Source organism: Oncorhynchus clarkii, chromosome 27 (assembly GCF_045791955.1).
Source record: "Oncorhynchus clarkii lewisi isolate Uvic-CL-2024 chromosome 27, UVic_Ocla_1.0, whole genome shotgun sequence".
NCBI classification, from domain to species: Eukaryota; Metazoa; Chordata; class Actinopteri; order Salmoniformes; family Salmonidae; genus Oncorhynchus; species Oncorhynchus clarkii.
In genome coordinates, this window is record NC_092173.1 from 8,472,157 (window position 1) to 8,482,620 (window position 10,464).

Consider the following 10,464-nt stretch of genomic DNA (forward strand, 5'->3'; position numbering starts at 1 on the left):
CGATAAATCCACTATAATTGAGAATTTCAATAAGCATTTTTCTACGACTGGCCATGCTTTCCACCTGGCTACCCCTACCCCGATCAACAGCACTGCACCCCCCACAGCAACTCGCCCAAGCCTTCCCCATTTCTCCTTCTCCCAAATCCAGTCAGCTGATGTTCTGAAAGAGCTGCAAAATCTGGACCCCTACAAATCAGCCGGGCTAGACAATCTGGACCCTTTCTTTCCAAAAAATTATCTGCCGAAATTGTTGCCACCCCTATTACTAGCCTGTTCAACCTCTCTTTCATGTCGTCTGAGATTCCCAAAGATTGGAAAGCAGCTGCGGTCACCCCCCTCTTCAAAGGGGGGGGACACTCTTGACCCAAACTGCTACAGACCTATATCTATCCTACCCTGCCTTTCTAAGGTCTTCGAAAGCCAAGTCAACAAACAGATTACCGACCATTTCGAATCCCACCATACCTTCTCCGCTATGCAATCTGGTTTCAGAGCTGGTCATGGGTGCACCTCAGCCACGCTCAAGGTCCTAAACGATATCTTAACCGCCATCGATAAGAAACAATACTGTGCAGCTGCAGCCGTATTCATTAACCTGGCCAAGGCTTTCGACTCTGTCAATCACCACATCCTCATCGACAGACTCGACAGCCTTGGTTTCTCGAATGATTACCTCGCCTGGTTCACCAAATACTTCTCTGATAGAGTTCAGTGTATCAAATCGGAGGGTCTGTTGTCTGGGCCTCTTGCAGTCTCTATGGGAGTGCCACAGGGTTCAATTCTTGGACCGACTCTTTTCTCTGTATATGTCAATGATGTCGCTCTTGCTGCTGGTGAGTCTCTGATCCACCTCTACGCAGACGACACCATTCTGTATACTTCTGGCCCTTCTTTGGACACTGTGTTAATAACAACCCTCCAGGCGAGCTTCAATGCCATACAACTCTCCTTCCGTGGCCTCCAATTGCTCTTAAATATAAGTAAAACTAAATGCATGCTCTTCAACCGATCGCTGCCTGCACCTGCCCGCCTGTCCAACATCACTACTCTGGACGGCTCTGACTTAGAATATGTTGACAACTACAAATACCTAGGTGTGTGGTTAGACTGTAAACTCTCCGTTAAATCTAGAATTGGCTTCCTATTTCGCAACAAAGCATCCTTCACTCATGCTGCCAAACATACCCTTGTAAAACTGACCATCCTACCAATCCTCGACTTCGGCGATGTAATTTACAAAATAGCCTCCAATACCCTACTCAACAAATTGGATGCAGCTTCATACTCATTGCCAAACCCACTGTCACCAGGTCATCTACAAGACCCTGCTAGGTAAAGTCCCCCCTTATCTCAGCTCGCTGATCACAATAGCAGCACCCACACCTGTAGCACATGCTCCAGCAGGTATATCTCCCTGGTCACCCCCAAAACCAATTCTTCCTTTGGCCGCCTCTCCTTCTAGTTCTCTGCTGCCAATGACTGGAACGAACTACAAAAATCTCTGAAACTGGAAACACTTATCTCCCTCACTAGCTTTAAGCACCAGCTGTCAGAGCAGCTCACAGATTACTGCACCTGTACATAGCCCACCTATAATTTAGCCCAAACAACTACCTCTTTCCCTACTGTATTTATTTATTTTGTTCCTTTGCATTATTTCTATCTCTACTTTGCACATTCTTCCACTGCAAATCAACCATTCCAGTGTTTTACTTATACCACCCACCACTGCGACTTGTATGCTCTAGTCGGCTGGCCCTCGCTACATATTCGTCGCCAGACCCACTGGCTCCAGGTCATCTACAAGTCCATGCTAGGTAAAGCTCCGCCTTATCTCAGTTCACTGGTTACGATGGCAACACCCATCCGTAGCACGCGCTCCAGCAGGTGTATCTCACTGATCATCCCTAAAGCCAACCCCTCATTTGGCCGCCTTTCGTTCCAGTTCTCTGCTGCCTGTGACTGGAACGAATTGCAAAAATCGCTGAAGTTGGAGACTTTTATCTCCCTCACCAACTTCAAACATCTGCTATCTGAGCAGCTAACCGATCGCTGCAGCTGTACATAGTCTATTGGTAAATAGCCCACCCATTTTCACCTACCTCATCCCCATACTGTTTTTATTTATTTATTTTTCTGCTCTTTTGCACACCAATATCTTTCTCTACCTGTACATAACCATCTGATCATTTATCACTCCAGTGTTAATCTGCATAATTGTAATTATTCGCCTACCTTCTCATGCCTTTTGCACACAATGTATATAGACTCCCCTTTTTTCTACTGTGTTATTGACTTGTTAATTGTTTACTCCATGTGTAACTCTGTGTTGTCTGTTCACACTGCTATGCCTTATCTTGGCCAGGTCGCAGTTGCAAATGAGAACTTGTTCTCAACTAGCCTACCTGGTTAAATAAAGGTGAAATAAAAATAAAAAAAAAATAAATATTGTATTTACTTTGCCACCATTACCTTTTTTTGTCTTTACCTCCCTTATCTCACCTCACTTGCTCACATTGTATATAGACTTATTTTTCTATTGTATTATTGACTGTATGTTTGTTTTACTCCATGTGTAACTCTGTGTTGTTGTATGTGTCGAACTGCTTTGCTTTATCTTGGCCAGGTCGCAATTGTAAATGAGAACTTGTTCTCAACTTGCCTACCTGGTTAAATAAAGGTGAAATAAATAAATATTGAGGATGTGCCAAGGCATAGCCCTGCTGCAGCCGGGCTGAAGGCAAACAGCGCATAAAGCTTTTCTGTCACGCCCTGACCTTAGATCCTTTTTATGTCTCTATTTTGGTTTGGTCAGGGCGTGAGTTGGGGTGGGCATTCTATGTTTTGTGTTTCTATGGTTTTCTATTTCTATGTTTTGGCCGGGTATGGTTCTCAATCAGGGACAGCTGTCTATCGTTGTCTCTGATTGGGAACCACACTTAGGTACCCTTTTTTCCCCACCTGTGTTTGTGGGAAGTTAATGGCACATTGCCTTAGGCATCATGGTTTGTTTTGGTATTGTTTATTGTTGGCGGCATCTACTATTAAAAGTATGTACGCTAACAACGCTGCACCTTGGTCCAGTTCTTCCTTCAACAGCCGTGATATTTTCTTATCTGTGTCGTGTAGAGAGGGAATCTGAGGTATTAGTGCAAATATGAGATCTGAATCTCTTTACCCTATTAAGGATGATATTGGGATGTGAAGCAACACACAAAGCTCCAGAAGTCCAAGCTTGTGTTAAGAAGCTATAGAGTTCGCATGAATGTACTGTTTCTCTCACTACCTTGCCGCACGAATTGTTGATGTTAGATTCTTCTTTGGTCTTGACAGAGTAGGTGAAGTCCTGTTTGTTCTGTTTACAGTAGGTAGGCTATTGCATTTATAGGGAAACATTTCTTATGTTTACTCAGTCCTCCATATTTCACCTTTGAATTTACTGATCTATGGTTTCTACAGCCTAAGTTACTCCCAGGGAATGTCTGCTTAATGATTGATTAACTGTCTTGCCAAGTCATGGCTGTCACGTCATGTGTTTGAGTACTAATTAAAAGGACTAAGGCCCACTTATGAGGAAACATCTGCCTATCATCAAGCCTTCAGGACAGAGAAAAATAAACATGGGAATTTAATGATACCTTCCTCTTTTGTCATTGTGGTTGCCTCATGATTTATCAGGGAAAGATCCTAATGTAACCTATCTGTTATGAGATGTCAGACATTGCTATTGTTTGTTTTATCATTATCACATTTCAAGGTAAGACCCAGATGCAGACTGTGTCAAAGTAACAATGTTTATTACAACAACAGGGGCAAAGGTACAGGACGGCAGGCAGGCTCAGGGTCAGGTCAGGCAGAGTAATGGGGCAAAGGTACAGGTCGGCAAGCAGGCAGGATCAGGGTCAGGACAGGCAGAAGGGTTAAAGCTGGGAAAAACCAGAAAACAGGAGCAAGGGTAAAAATGCTGGTAGGTTCTACGAACAAAACGAACTGGTAACAGACAAACAGAGAACACAGGTATAAATACACAGGGGATCATCATACACAGGGGATCATCATCGTGCGTGCGTGCATAATAATAATACATTTAATTTGTATAGCGCTTTTAATTACAAAATGATCTCAACACATTTAGAATCAAGGCAGGTTAAATAGAGAGTGTGCTAGTGATAGTCTGTAGAAGTGAGTTTTAAAGTGTGTTTAAGGCCTGTTTTAAAAGGGGCAAGGGAGCAGAAGTCTTGATCCCCAATAGTTTGGAGACGTGTCTTGGGGACTTGAAAGTGGCTGGAGTGAAGAGTACGAGGTGTTTCGCTGATTGAGATGAGGTCGCTGATGTAGATGGGGCTCAATCCAACAAGGCTTTAAATGCAAGCATGAGGATTTTATAGTTGGTCCTGCAGTTGACCGGTAACCGGTGGAGTTGGGCTAGGATTGGGGTGATGTGGTCTGACTTCTTGGTCCTGGTCAGGACCGTGGCAGTACTCATCTGGATTAGTTGGAGCCTCTGTAGTGATTTGGCTTGGAGGCCCCCAAACCGCACATTGACGTAGTCGATCCGAGCGAAGATGAGGTTGTGAAGAGTTTCTCTGCATATGGCTGGAAGAGTGATGGTATAACCCAGGCAATATTTTTAAGATGGAAAAATTATGGTTTACCTATTTGTTTTATGTCAGCAGAGACAGAGAAGGATCAAACTTGACTTCTAAGTTGGAGATGACAGAGGACAGGTGGCTAGCCTGGCTGTTGATTGTAGGGCAGATGTTTCCAGCACTGGTGACCTGCTTGGGTGTCCCAATAAGCATAACCTCAGTCTTGTTACTGTTCATCTGGAGGAAGTTCTCTTTCATCCATACCAGTGTAGGCTGCTGAGGGGAGGATGGCTCATAATAATGTCTGGAATGGAGAAAATGGAATGGAATGGAATGGAAACCATGTGTTTGATCTATTTGATACCGTCCCACTAATTCTGCTCCGGTAGTTACCATGAGCCAGTCCTCCACAATTCTTTGTATACATTCTCTTGGAATGTTATCAGCCCTGGGGAACTTTGTGTGGAGATATGTTTTATAAAAGAAGACAGAGAGGAACCTGTGTCTGGTGCTCTGTAGACCTACAACCTCTGGTGTCTTGCCATCAATGCTCCTCCTGTGTGGTTGGAATTGTAATTTAATCACCCTTTCCTCTTTGGCATTGGGTTGTATCATGATTTATCAGGAAAATAATATGAAGTAGCTTCAATCTATTATGTATGCATACACACAATAATGATAAAACACAATATTTGACATCTCATAATTAGGGCCAATATGTTTATTTAGCCCTTTTGCGATATCCAATTGGTAATTACAGTCTTGTCCAATCACTGCAACTCCCGTACGGACTCAGGAGAGGCGATGGTCAAGAGCCATGCATCCTCCGAAACACAACCCTGCCAAACTGCACTGCTTCTTGACACACTAGTGTTGCTGCAGGTAAGAAATCCTAGGAAACGTTCTGTAATTGACACAATCAGTTAATCAATGTCTGGTTGTGCGTGTCTGTTGGGGGGATTGCCTAAGCCAGGGGAGGCGTAGCTCTGCGAATCTTAATCACACGTAACCTATTATTTTGCAGGGAATACTATTTGTAGATCAGTGATTCTACTTCTTAATTTGCTCAAGCTGATCCTCTCCAATGGACTCAGAAGATGTTGCTAAAAAATAGGTCAATTTGGGGCAGTTAAAGTGGAGAGTCAATGAAACCAACCATGAAAGTAGCAAATTCCATGGGTAGCCCTCGACCGGGACTCGAACCCAGGTCCAGTAACTATCATGCCAACACTTTAACCGTTACTGAATGTTTCCTAGCATTTCCTACCTGCAGCAACACTAGTGGACAATGCTGGAAATACCAAATAAAAGCACAATGATTCAAAAGTGCCCCAAAACACCTGGCCCAAATTATGAGGTGTCAGACATTGTGTTTTATCTTTATTGTGTGGGTGGGTGCGTGCGTGTGCTGGCTGGCGTGCCTGTGCATATCTGCATGCATGTCTTTGCCCATATTTGTGTGCTTTGCCATACAGTATACCAGTATCTGTGCATAAACAGTGCCATGTGGAAATGACAGCTCTCTCTCTGAAGTAAAAATCATTCAGTGGTTACTATGTGGATCCCCCCAAGCCCTCCCTCCCCTCTTCTACACAACAAGATGATTGGAAAATGGATGTCACACAGGGAGAGGGGCCAACGTGTCCGCAGCTTCTTGTAACCTTCCACTGCTCATCAGACCTCTGATCTGCCTCAGTTATACTACAGCAGCAGGAATTCAACAACAATTCCTCTCCTCTGCCCTTGCAGGCTATAGTACTGAATCTGAATTTGAAAAGGCATTCATCCGTTTTATCGCTGTAGATTCCATCATCCATGCACCACACATTTCATTTTTGAAATATGCTGGCTACATGTCAAAGTGCTAATGCATAGAGAAGGTTTGATTATTCCCCGCTTCCTGTGTCTACAGCAGTGTAAAGGGAGCAGTGGGTTGTGCTGGCTTGCACCAGCTTGCTGTAGCTAGACGGCCTCTGTGTGTCTGAAACCGATCGGATCAGGTCCCACCCATCTTTCCCCTAGTTATGCACACAAGCTCAAATCTCCAGTTCTAATCTTTCCCCCGTTTGAAGCTACCGTGCTTCCAGACCTTAGTTAGTGTTATTACCTTAGTCACAGACAATGAGTTGGAGGGGCCACAAGGGCCACTGGACTGGCCTGAAATAGCCCTGGTGTTAAGGAGACCCAGTAGCCTAGCTCTGATCCTCTTACACCTCCTGCCCAAACCGTTTCCCGTTTGACCATGATGGAGAGGGTCACACGCCATCCACTCTGTTTTAAAAGCATATCTGCCTTTGAGGACAAAAAAACTGTGACAGCACTGGTAAGAGACAGTCCCTCTACTGCAAGTTATACGCAACCAACCCCAGGTTCATGTGCTTCCTTTTACTGTCGGGGAAAGATGCCAGCTTCCATGGACACATGATTAACTCTATTGTAGAAACTTTGGGAAATAGGAAAAAAAAAAAAAGAAAAACTATAGCGCAGTTTAGATAACACAACTGACCAGATATCCTTATACCTTGGGTTTCCCTTGTTTTCATTGTCAAAAGACTGTGACTCTACTCTATATCACCAGGTTGGCATTGATACATGAGGTCATTGCCATGGTAAGTAGACCTGAAATACAATAAATAAATAACCGTCTAGATTTGTGCACTATAGACACTATATCAGCCAAATCTCCAGGCTGTCATTGGTGACTATTACTCCACCTGACAGTCCCATTTTATGGCTTTCTTCAACATCTCTTCACCTGCTTGTGTCTATTTGATTCCAGGCGAAGCGCCATTCTACCCCAAAGCAATATTCTTTTTTCAATTTTCCTCTAATGGATCTAGTCATAGACGCCCTGTGTGTTTTCCCTCAAATATGTCATGAAGATGTCAGTTGGGATTAAAAATAACATTTGTAACAACTATCCCTGAAAATTGCTCAATTCTGATGTAATATTTCTCACCAGATTCCAAATCACTGAGTGCATGATTCACTCTTTGCAGTGAACTGTCAGTCAGAGCTTTGGATCTATTTAAAGGTAAGTCAGATTCTTCAAAACAGCCTTTGCAGATTATTTTTGTTGCGTTGTAGTCTAAGCCTTTTAGCATTACACCTGGCTAAAGCAGGGTTGACAGAGGTTTGCCAAAGACACAGGAATAGGATCCGTTGTCTCCTTCAAAGCGTGTCGTCAGGGAAAACCTGAGCCAATGTTTGAAGGAACCTTAAACGGAGGACATTTCACTCATCACTTCATCTGGTGGATGGAAGCGTATATGTGTTCCTTCAATAGGCCAGTCTTGTCACTTCCGACACAGTACAGGGATGGATTAAAACTACCCAGATATGTCAAAACATTGCAAGCGTATAACACCTCATGAAAAGACACATGATAATCATGCCACTAATGATATAAAATTCTCTAGATTCTATCACTTTTTGAAAAGCACATGTTACCATGAGTGTCTGTACCGTAGCTTGGTTTTTGAGAAGTAATTCCTTTCTTGACATAGAGTAAGTCATCCTTGCTATGTTGGCTTTCTCCCTATTGCTCACGTCTCACAAACGTTGTCCAAACCTGTTATGGCAGCCCAGGTTGTCTCATGATGCTGCCTCTTACCCGTCTACACTCTGGCGTCAGATGGGTTCGAGTTTGAGTGGTTTCCTGCCAGGTATGACTGGCATTGAGGCAGGTTATCATCACTCCCATCTCATGCCTGGATTTCAATTATCTTTTCACTTTCTTTGCAGAGTGTACATGTGTAGGCTAGCTCTTTGTATAGCTACTGTCTAGGTGCATACGGTAGCTGTACACTCCACTGAGACCCTACAGAAAATATGTATTTTTGAGATGATAATGCTGTAATTGTTTGCCTAAAACCTCAGCAGCTTCAACGGTAGAATCCTCTGGATGTTTTGTGAGACCAATTCCAATAATGAGATAATTCAATCCGGAATATTCTGGCAGAATGTAAACTCTCATAAAAAGTCATGTTTTGGTTACCGTGGTACACTGGAATTGCCTGAGGCCTCACTAGCAAGTTGGGTTTTTAATTAGGATTCATTAACGTGCAAATATCCCCCACCACATAACGAGCAGGCTGTCACCAAGCAGATGTGCGATAATTTCCTCATATGTTAGTGGAAATTTTATCATGTAAATCTTGGTGGGGCAAACTCAAAATAAATGTTTTAAATGCTTGCCAGCAAAGCCACAACACAACACTAAACAATACATTAATTGCACTATAACGGCGACAAGTGGTGCCCACAAACTGTTACCTCCTACATAAAGCTATCCCAACAGTAGAGCTTTCTTTTCAGCACCATGGAGTGAATCCTTCCCATCGCTTCACCTGGTAATCAGCGGAGCCTTGTCTGGCAGCGAAACAATTCTTTCAGCCTTGTTTACTGCCTTTTTTTAAAACATAGCTGATATGGCTGACTTGCTTAAACAAATGTGGTTTATACTGACATTTGAGATGTGCAAACTATGGCATAAGGGAACGATGAGCGGATAAGAGACATTCCGTAATTTCGATTAAGATATTAATGAGCGAGCTAAGACGGACATAGTCAATATAACTGTGTGTTCAGCACTTTTGAAATGTACAGCAACAGAATGCAGAACATGGCCTGCTTTTACAGTATTTTCCCTGTACACCAAGTGAGAACCGTAGGATAAATAAAGGGGGCATTTAAGCAGACAATGAAAGCTCTTACAATATTAGATGATGACATTTCTCAAAAACAGGTTACATGTGCACCGCCGAGTCAGAAGAGTAACATTAGGCGAACATTAGGCGAAATTAAGAGGTGAAAATAGACCAAATTATTAGGGTGAGGCACATGGGCTACTAACAGCTTACTACACAACATACACTTAATATTACTTTCTTAGGTACAATATACATATCTCCCTGGCAAATTACATCATTTATGCAGCAACATACAGTATAATACATTTTTGGACTCCCCTTGTTGTGATGTGCTCACTTGAACAGGAAGGTGGCACGGCGGTCCTTCATGGGTAAATATTGTCATCAAAGAAAGAGAAAGATTTACAATTCCGAGTTGGATGACCGTTCAAAACGTATTTTCCCAGTTTGAGCGGGTTTATTCCCGACTTCCCAGTTGCAATGCTTGCGGTTAGCCATTGTCACCGATTCCTTCCAAACAACTCATTGTTGAATTTGCGCTATACAACTTGTTGTGTAATGTTTATATCCAATGGCCGATAAGCACCGATATGTTTTATCTATAATTTATCTTCATTATTTCTCTTCATATGAGAATGATTAGAAAGGATTTGCCAGTAGATTGTCTACTTGATTCATGGTGATGACTGCTAGCTAAGATTTTGAAAGTAATATGTTGACATGATCAGTCCAATCAAAGCTGCTGTAGATATAACTTGATTTCATTTCATCATTTTATCTGTGGCCAATGACCTTGAGCCTTCTTGGAAGGGAACTTCTAATCTGTCTATGACAGGAACCAAATGGCTCACATTCTTGATGTGTACCTGTACTAAAGGAGGGTGATGTAGTGTCCCCATGAGTGACAGAACACTGAGCCAATCACGGTGCAATGCTCCTATTTTCTGCTGGCCTGCCCCACCATCACAGAAAGCACTGAGCTAGGCTGAAACACCTGCATTTTGGAGCTGCCCCCCCAAAAATATATTATTTATTTATTTAGCAAAAAATGTGGGGCTCTGCCGGGTCGCCACTGTATGTTACGATGTAAAATATTGTCTGTTGGATAATGTGGAACTTCCTTTTCTGTTTTGTGCGGCCATAGTACCTGTAAGGGTTGGATTAGGGTTCAGTAGCTTGGCTGACATGTTGACTTAAACGAAGAGGTGTTTATCATGATG